This window comes from Gekko japonicus, unplaced genomic scaffold, assembly GCF_001447785.1.
Source record: "Gekko japonicus isolate JY-2015 unplaced genomic scaffold, Gekko_japonicus_V1.1 scaffold11, whole genome shotgun sequence".
NCBI lineage: Eukaryota > Metazoa > Chordata > Lepidosauria > Squamata > Gekkonidae > Gekko > Gekko japonicus.
Window position 1 is genome coordinate 2,917,675 of NW_015166418.1, and position 8,690 is coordinate 2,926,364.

Consider the following 8,690-nt stretch of genomic DNA (forward strand, 5'->3'; position numbering starts at 1 on the left):
CGCAAACCTCCATCTCTGATGTCAGAGGCTACTGTTACCAATCAGAGCTGTATAAAATATAGTCCCACCTCCATCAAATACCTGGTAATGGCTCTGAACTTTCATGACAAATAGACGGCCGGTACAAACCAGATCATCCTTTGTCCAAAAGGGATTAACTCTGACAGGATGTCAATGGAAATGAATGGCTCCTTGTAACAAAATCTCCAGGGGAACAAGATCCCAGACATTCTTGGCTGCACTTGAACCTTAGCAAGCTTTATGAGTTCTGTCTCTCTATAGGGTTCCTCGGAAGATTTAAGAACCATAGTTATAAAGAAACTAGAAGTAGGAAAATTGCATCCTTTCTGCAACATACTGCCCCAAAGAAGCGCTTCTTTGATGCACAGTCACAAAGGTGCACTCTGGAACAAGCATGTGTGGGACTGATACTTTTATTCATTTTTCACAAAGCTTAAGGCTACAGGTTTCACTGAGAATGGCATGATTTTGAAGTTCTTCCCTATGCCATTTTAAATAAAAATGTTTTTGGTACAACAGGATTTTGGTACAACAATCTAGAAGCACTTCCTGTGTACTATATTCTGCCCAACTTCAAAATACTCTTCCTTGGAAATCCACATATCTTGAAGGGCAGAGAAAGAAGCAAGAACAGATCCTCCTATCCAGACAGAGATCCTCCTGTTTGCATTGACAATCACCTCAGTGTCCTTGGGAACCATGTGAATCAGCTCCTTTGTCAAGCGTTCTACGATGCCAGGAAAGAGACTGGAACCACCAGAAAGGAGCACATTGGCATACAAGGTTGTCCTCAAGTCGATGTCACATTTCATGATGGTGTTGAAGAGGAGTTTATCGATTCCAGGGGCTTCCACGCCAATGTTAGATGGACAAAAGAGGGTCTCAGGGCAGTGGAACATTTGGTTGTGGACTTTAATGATCTGTCCATGAATCCTGACAAGATGGAGGCATTGCTAATTTCGGAAGGCTCAGGTCTTAAGGGGCTCATTTGATGGGGTCCAGCTGATACCAGCTGATAGATAGAGTGCCTGAAGAACTATGGATGGAGGTTCAGGACATTATACAGGAGGCAGCAATCACCACCATCCCAAAGAAAAAGAAATGCAAGAAAGCAAAGTGGCTGTCTGATGAGGCTTTACAAATAGCAGAGGAAAGAAGGAAAGCGAAAGGCAAAGGCGAAAAGGAAAGATTTACCCAACTGAATGCAGATTTCCAGAGAACAGCAAGGAGAGATAAGGAGGCCTTCCTGAATGAACAGTGCAAAGTAATAGAGGAAAACAATAGAATGGGAAGGACTAGAGATCTCTTCAAGAAAATTGGAGAAATCAAGGGAGCGTTCCATGCAAAGCTGGCCATGATAAAAGACAAAAACGGTAGGGACCTAACAGAAGCAGAAGAGATTAGGAAAAGATGGCAAGAATACACAGAAGAACTATACAAGAAAGACCTCGATGTCCTTGACAACCACGACGGTATAATCACTGACCTCGAGCCAGACATCCTGGAATGTGAAGTTAAATGGGCCTTAGAAAGCATTACTAACAATAAAGCTAGTGGATGTGATGGTATTCCAGCTGAGCTATTCAAAGTCTTAAAAGATTATGCTGTTAAAGTGCTGCACTCAATTTGCCAGCAAATTTGGAAAACGCAACAGTGGCCACAGGATTGGAAAAGGGCAGTATACATTCCAATCCCAAAGAAGGGCAATGCCAAGGAATGTTCAAACTATCGCACAATTGCACTCATATCACACGCTAGCAAGGTCATGCTCAAGATCCTACAAGCTAGGCTTCAACAGTACGTGGATAGAGAACTACCAGAAGTACAAGCTGGGTTTCGAAGAGGTAGAGGAACGAGAGATCATATTGCCAACATTCGCTGGATTATGGAGAAAGCAAGAGAGTACCAGAAAAATATCTACTTCTGCTTCATTGACTATGCTAAAGCCTTTGACTGTGTGGATCACAACAGAAAAGTGATGAGGACCTAAAGAGCCTCTTGCTCAGAGTGAAAGAGGAGAGCGCAAAAGTGGGCTTGAAGCTCAACATCAAAAAAACTAAGATCATGGCATCCGGCCCCATCACTCCTTGGCAAATAGAAGGGGAAGTCGTGGAAGTAGTGACAGATTTCACGTTCCTGGGATCCCAGATCACCGCAGACTGTGACAGCAGCCATGAAATTAAAAGACGCCTGCTCCTTGGGATGAAAGCGATGGCGAACCTAAACAGCATGATAAAAAGTAAAGACATCACCTTGGCAACAAAAGTCTGCATGGTCAAAGCAATGGTATTCCCAGTAGTCATGTATGGCTGCGAGAGTTGGATTATAAGGAAGGCCGAGCGCCGAAGAATAGATTCTTTTGAACTATGGTGCTGGAGAAGACTCTTGAGAGTCCCTTGGACTGCAAGAAGATCAAATCAGTCAATCCTAAAAGAAATCAACCCTGACTGTTCCCTGGAAGGCCAGATAATGAAACTGAGGCTCAAATATTTGGGCCACCAAATGAGAAGGGAGCACTTAGTGGAGAAGACCCTGATGCTGGGAAAGATTGAAGGTCAAAGAAGACGGGGACGGCAAAGGATGAGATGGTTAGACAGTGTCATAGATGCAACGAACATGAAATTGAGCAAACTTCAGAGGACGGTGGAAGACAGGAAGGCCTAGCGTGATCTGGTCCCTGGTGTCACGAAGAGTCAGACTCAACTGAACAACAACAAAGCTGATACTTGCTGACTCTGTCAAGAGCCTGGCAGTTCTACTGGATCCAGCATTATTACTGAAGAAGCAAGGTCATGCAAGCAACAAAAAATCCATTCTTTCATTTTTATTGTGCCAAGAAGGTGGCCCTTTACTTTGACTCAGCTGATCTAGCTGCATGGGTCCACACTATCTTTACCTTGAGGCTAGACTGTTGTAATGTACTCTGTGTGGGTTGCCCTTAAATTTATGGTATGGTACCACCAGGAATCTCTATACACAGCAGAGTGCACAAGGCTACATGCAGTAGTTTCTGAGTACTGTGTGTGCTAGCAAACTTACAGAGTTACACAGAACCACTTGTCAGCTTCAAACCAATAAGAATCCTTTATGTTAAGTCGTGCGCTTAACAAAGAGTCGGAGAGTGATTTCAGCAAGAATGCGGTTTATTCTTCAGCTCAGTTACTTCTCCGTCACGGTACAACAATCGCCAGCCAGAACCCATCATCAGAACAAGACATACACTGGCTGCTCTGTATTTAAACATTCCCGGCTAATGTAGCCACACCCACTGTACAATAAAGCAACCTATGAGGTTGAAGCAATAAGGACCAATCACAAGCGATCCCGCTCTGCACGGTGATTGGCAACATATTCTGGGCTAGGGCTCCTATTGGTTACATTAGGATCCTAGCCCAGGGCGAAGCTTAACATGGCATCTCAATGGCACAGTTCACATAGTAGTTATATATACACTTCAATACATAACACTTTATTCAAGAAACTACATTCTAAATCAGGAGTGTTAAACTTGTGGCCCCGGGGGCTGGATTCAGCCCCAGGGGGCTTCTATCAGGCCCACAGTGGAGCTGGCTGTCTTCTGCTTCTTCTAGTTTTGCTGCTGCTGCCTCATCGTAGGTTTGCAGCTTACAGATACACACCTGAACAGCATACTCAAGATTGCAACAGCACAGACATTTTGATGCAATAATTCAGAGCAAGAGGTGTCAGTTATCAGACACTGTTAAATAAACAAAATATTGCAAGAGTGGTAATGTTTTAAGCATGTTTTTACTTTAAGTAAAAAAAAAACCACCTTTGTGTTTGTGTCCTTTATAAAGTTTATATCTCTGCTACCTGGGATTACATTTTATGACACACATGGCCCGGCCCAACAAGGTCTCATGTCAGATCCGGCCCTCATAACAATTGAGTTCAACACCCCTGCTCTAGATAGTGCAGGTTGAGATATATGAATAGAATCTAATCTAACTAGCTGGATGGATGCGGATGGAGAATGCCTGTCCTGCATCCATAGTGGCAAAGATGAAGAGCATGTGCTCCTTTTTTCTGTGTGCAAGAGAGAAGAGCCAAAAGGAAGGAAGTCTTGTCTCTAAGGATAGCATTCTGCTTCCAAGGATAGTATCAGATAGCAGGGAGGAAAGGATGTTATCTGTGTTCTGACTTCTCTGTCTCTAAATCTATGGTGCTCTCTCAGAAGGCTGAGGCAGGGGACAGTGTATACTCCACCACTTCCAAGAAAGTTCAGCTCAGTTGGTACAGAGCACCGCAGTTCAGTTACTATCTGGAGCTAGGGGGAGCATGCATATCACATCCATTCTGCAGTAATTCTGTTGGTTGCCAACCAGTTACTGGGTTCAGTTCAAGGTATTGGTCATCATCTACAAACCCTTAATGACCCTGGACTGACATGCCTGCAGGTTTGCCTCTCCCACTATGTTCCACTGAGACAGCCTTGCTCATACAAATGAAGCCTTCTGAGGGTGCCACCCTGCAAATGCGTAGGACTGAGAGGTACCTGTTCACATGCATTCTCTGTGGTGGCCCCCACCACTGTGAGAGGGTCAGGAAGGCTCCCCACACTGCTATCATTCCACACAATGTGCAAAAAAGAAGTGTTCAGGAGGGCATTTTTAAAGAAAAGAATTAGAATTGCAATACAATGGAAAAGCATGGAAGGGTACTTTAATACGCCTGTTGTCTATTGCAGTGTTTATTGTGTGGATCATTTTTCTTTTGCTTCAGTTTCTTCCTTTGTAATCCACTTTCTGCATTGTTTCTGTTATGTCACACATTGTTTTCTAATTCTGTAATCCTAGTCCTGTTGTGTTGTTTATTGGATGTTTGAAATTGTCTGGATTTATTTTAATATTGTTTAACTTGTCTTGAGTCTCAGTGACAAAGGTAGGCTATAAATGAAATAAATAATCTTGGTCAGTGTCTGAATATTTCTGTGAACGAGACAGACAGATTGCTTTGGTGGAGAAGTTCCGCTCTTTGTGAATACAGCATGAGAACATAAGAGAAGCCATGCTGGATCAAGCCAACGGCCAATCCAGTCCAACACTCTGTGCCACAGAGTGGCCAAAACCCAGGTGCCATCAGCAGGGCCACCAGCGGGGCCAGAACGCCAGAAGCCCTCTCACTGTTGCCTCCCGAGCACCAATTTATACTGCAATTAATACAGCAAAAATATGGTTATATTCCAATCTCTTATCTGGTAGGTGAGCATAAATATAATTGGCTATTGTGGAAAAAGGTATAATGGAATAAATTAAGCAAAATAAAGTAAATGGATATGAGACTATATGTTACCTATGAATGTTGAGTGAATATTTTATGCTAAATAGTGTAGATCAGGGGTTTCACACACCAACCCTCAACAAAAAAGAGTCCTATCTCTGGAACTATCAAGGGGCTAACCTCACAAGGTTTACTAATATATGCTTTCAGGATCATTTGCAAATGATGTAGTTGTTGGTTTCACCATGTATAAAGTAGTAGTAGTAGTAATGTCAAAATATAATGGGAGATATTCACATTCTCATTGGTCCCCAAAGCTTACTATGCAACCTTGGGCCAGTCACCGTCTCAAGTAGGTTTGACAGGTCTGGGATGGAAGATTCCTGGAGATTTGGAGGGCAGGGTTTGGGAGGGACCTCAGCAGGGTATAATAGCAAAGCAGTCATTTTTCTCCAGGGGAACTGATCTCCATAGCCTGGAGAGATCATTTGTAATTACGGGATCTCTCCAGCCACCACCTGGAGGTTGGCAGCCCTATTGAGCTCTCCTGACAAGGATGTTCCGAGGATAAGATGGAGGAAAGGACCACACATGCTGCTGAGCTCCTTAGAGAACTGGTTGCAAGAATATGTAATTTTTGCTATTTACTGTTCTGTGAGGAGGATAGCAAAAAAGAGTGCAGGTCAATATTTCATGTTGTGGAATTCAAAGAAAAAGAAAGTGCCACTGTGACCTTTGGCAACCTCCTGCATGAGGCGTCCAAGGCAGGAGGTGGGCAGAGGTCGTTTGCCATCGCCTTTCTCCACATAGCAACCCCCCTCTTCTTAGGGGGTTTTCCCATCCATGTGCCAGCTGGGCCGACCGGGCTTAGTTTCCCAGCTGCAGGGAGCTCTTCAGACTGCTCGCGGGCTCAGAATGGCCGCAGGAGTAGATACGCAGTCCTGCAATCTCCAAGGCCGCCAGAGGAGAGCAGAAAAGAATGAGGGGAGATATCAAGAACATCCAATAGTCTCCTTCTATCCGACTGTAAAGCCGGGAAATAACAGATTAACGAATAATGCTTTCGTTTAGATTCAGATGGGCAGCCGTGTATGTTGGCGACCTCTGTTTCACTATATCTGAGGAAGTCGTGCATGCCCATGAGCGTCTGTTGGTCTCAAAGGTGCCTCTGGACTCAAACTTTGTTCTGATGCTTTCTTTTGTTTAGTTAGGCACAGGGCTCTAGTCGGGGGGGAGCTCTCAGGTACGGAGCTCCGGAAGAGAACCTCTAGGGGGCGGAGCGGTCACGTGGTGAAGCCCCGCCCCCTTCTTTACCCCGCCCTCTGCTTCGATCCTCATTCCGTTTGGGAATGAGGATGAAGCAGGAGGGTAAGTAGCCGGGCCTTCTGACACACTTCCGGTGATGTCAGGGGGTGTGGCCTTCTGTCACTTCCGGTGATGTCAGGGGGCGTGGCATATGCAAATAAGTTATGCTAATGAGTTATGCTAATGAGCTCCGGCAGCTCTTTTTCTACAACAAGACCCCTGGTTAGGCAGCAGTTGTTAATAATATTTTTGACCCGCCCCTCTCCTCGTAAAACTCTCGAGGTGCCCCACAAGGCAACCATTAAACAAGCAATAGTAAAATATTACATATCAACATGGAGAATAAAGAGGCAGGCTGAACGCTTCGTAGTGGACGAAGTATTGCAAGCGAATATGACTGCAAGTGCAATGCCAGTTATTTCAGGCTGGTTTGTTAGGGCAAAGAAAGACTGATTGATTAATACCGCATAAAGACCAAAAGAACGACTGTCTGTGAATAAGAAGGGCAGCAGTAAAACATCCACGATTGAAAGCTTTATGTATGATAGTTTGAGAGCTGGTTGCATGTCAGTTTCCGTAGTGTAGTGGTTATCACGTTCGCCTAACACGCGAAAGGTCCCCGGTTCGAAACCGGGCGGAAACATTTTTAATCCTACCTGTGTTAGGGTTTTCTAAAAAATTATTTCAAAAATTAGATACATATCTCATTTTTCTACATTTAATTACAGGTCTCCTAATACTGAGGAAAAGAAAATGTGCTGATGTGCTTTTCGATGAAATCACACGGAAAAGGATTACTGAACACGGACGGACTCACCGTACCATCCTAAACAGATTTACACACTTCCTAAATCCATCGAAGACACGTGCTTAGAACGGAGTAACTCTGTTTAGGATGGCGGTGTACATCTCCTTAATATGATTGTATTATAGAAGGCAAGTTGTTAGACGCACTTTTTTTTTTTTTTTGCATTGTACAGAGGATTGCTGTAGTTTAAGAGTAATAATGAAATGAAGTTTCCAAACGTTGGGAATTTTTTTAATGCGACATTTTATTGAAGTTCCCTTTATTCCCACCTCTCCTACCCCGGTTTTGTCCAATGTTCTTTGCGATAAAACCCAAAGAAAACCTTCAAGACACTACTTTCGGCCGCCCATAAATTTCAATTTTTGCCTGGCAATGAATTGGTTAAACGCAGCGTGCATCCAAGACGCATCATTTCCTCATCATATCACCACGCTCTGCGGCGCTAGGAATCATGGGAATCATAGTTTCCCTGTCTCTCCCGGAGCGCCCACTCCGCTCTCCCTCCTCCCCCGTCGAACCAACTCCTCCCACCACCCTTTCGTTGCCAGAGTCGATTGGGAACGGAAGTGAGACTTGAACCACCAACTCCACCCTCCGAGGACCCCGCAGGCCGCGTCATCATAAAATGGCGACTTGAGGTGCTCAAGGTCCCGTGTCCCTCATTCATCTCCCCCCCCCCGCCCCTTCCAGGTGTGTTTACCCACTAATTTCTGATTCGGGCCGCGGACTGTGGTTGGACGCGACCACTTGGACTGTGGGGGGATGGCTGATGCGGTGGAGACCTCAAAGTAGACGGGATAGAAACTGTTATGGAAGAGGGAGGGAGGGACTGACGGGTCCGAGAGGGCGAGTGAAGCGGCGTATGTGTGTGGGAGGGAAGGCTGACCCGCTAGTTGTGAAGAGGGTAATGGGGGACGAGGACGAAGGTCGTCCCTTTTCCCCGGACTGGGTGATTTGCATATAAGGTTCTCTCTAAATAGCATGAACGCTCTTTAGAAGCAGCCGAGACTTTGGGGAAACACGCGTTTCTACGGGCTGCACGTATGCATGCTATTGCAAGGTGTATTGGGCGGCAAGCCCTGCGCATACCTGAAGGATCTCCTTCCGATTAAGATCGGTTTAAGGGATTGGTCTGGCAGCAAATGGTTCCAGTGTAATACTGCAGGGAGGCCGGGTGGAGAGAAGAGGGCAGGGATGAGACCGGAGATGCTACAAAGGTTGGACCAAGTTTCCTCCTGTGGATCAGCAGAAGGTCTGACGTATGAAACGACAGGGTGGCTGAAGTTATCTAGGTGTGGGACAGCAGGCCTTGTGT

At 45.2% G+C, this 8,690-nt stretch overlaps 1 non-coding gene across 1 annotated transcript; it reads left to right on the top strand.

Moving 5' to 3' along the window:
- Positions 1-7,137: 7,137 nt before the first annotated feature.
- TRNAV-AAC lies at positions 7,138-7,210 on the top strand. Its single transcript has one exon. It is a non-coding gene; the product is annotated as a tRNA-Val (tRNA).
- The last annotated feature ends 1,480 nt before the right edge of the window (positions 7,211-8,690 follow it).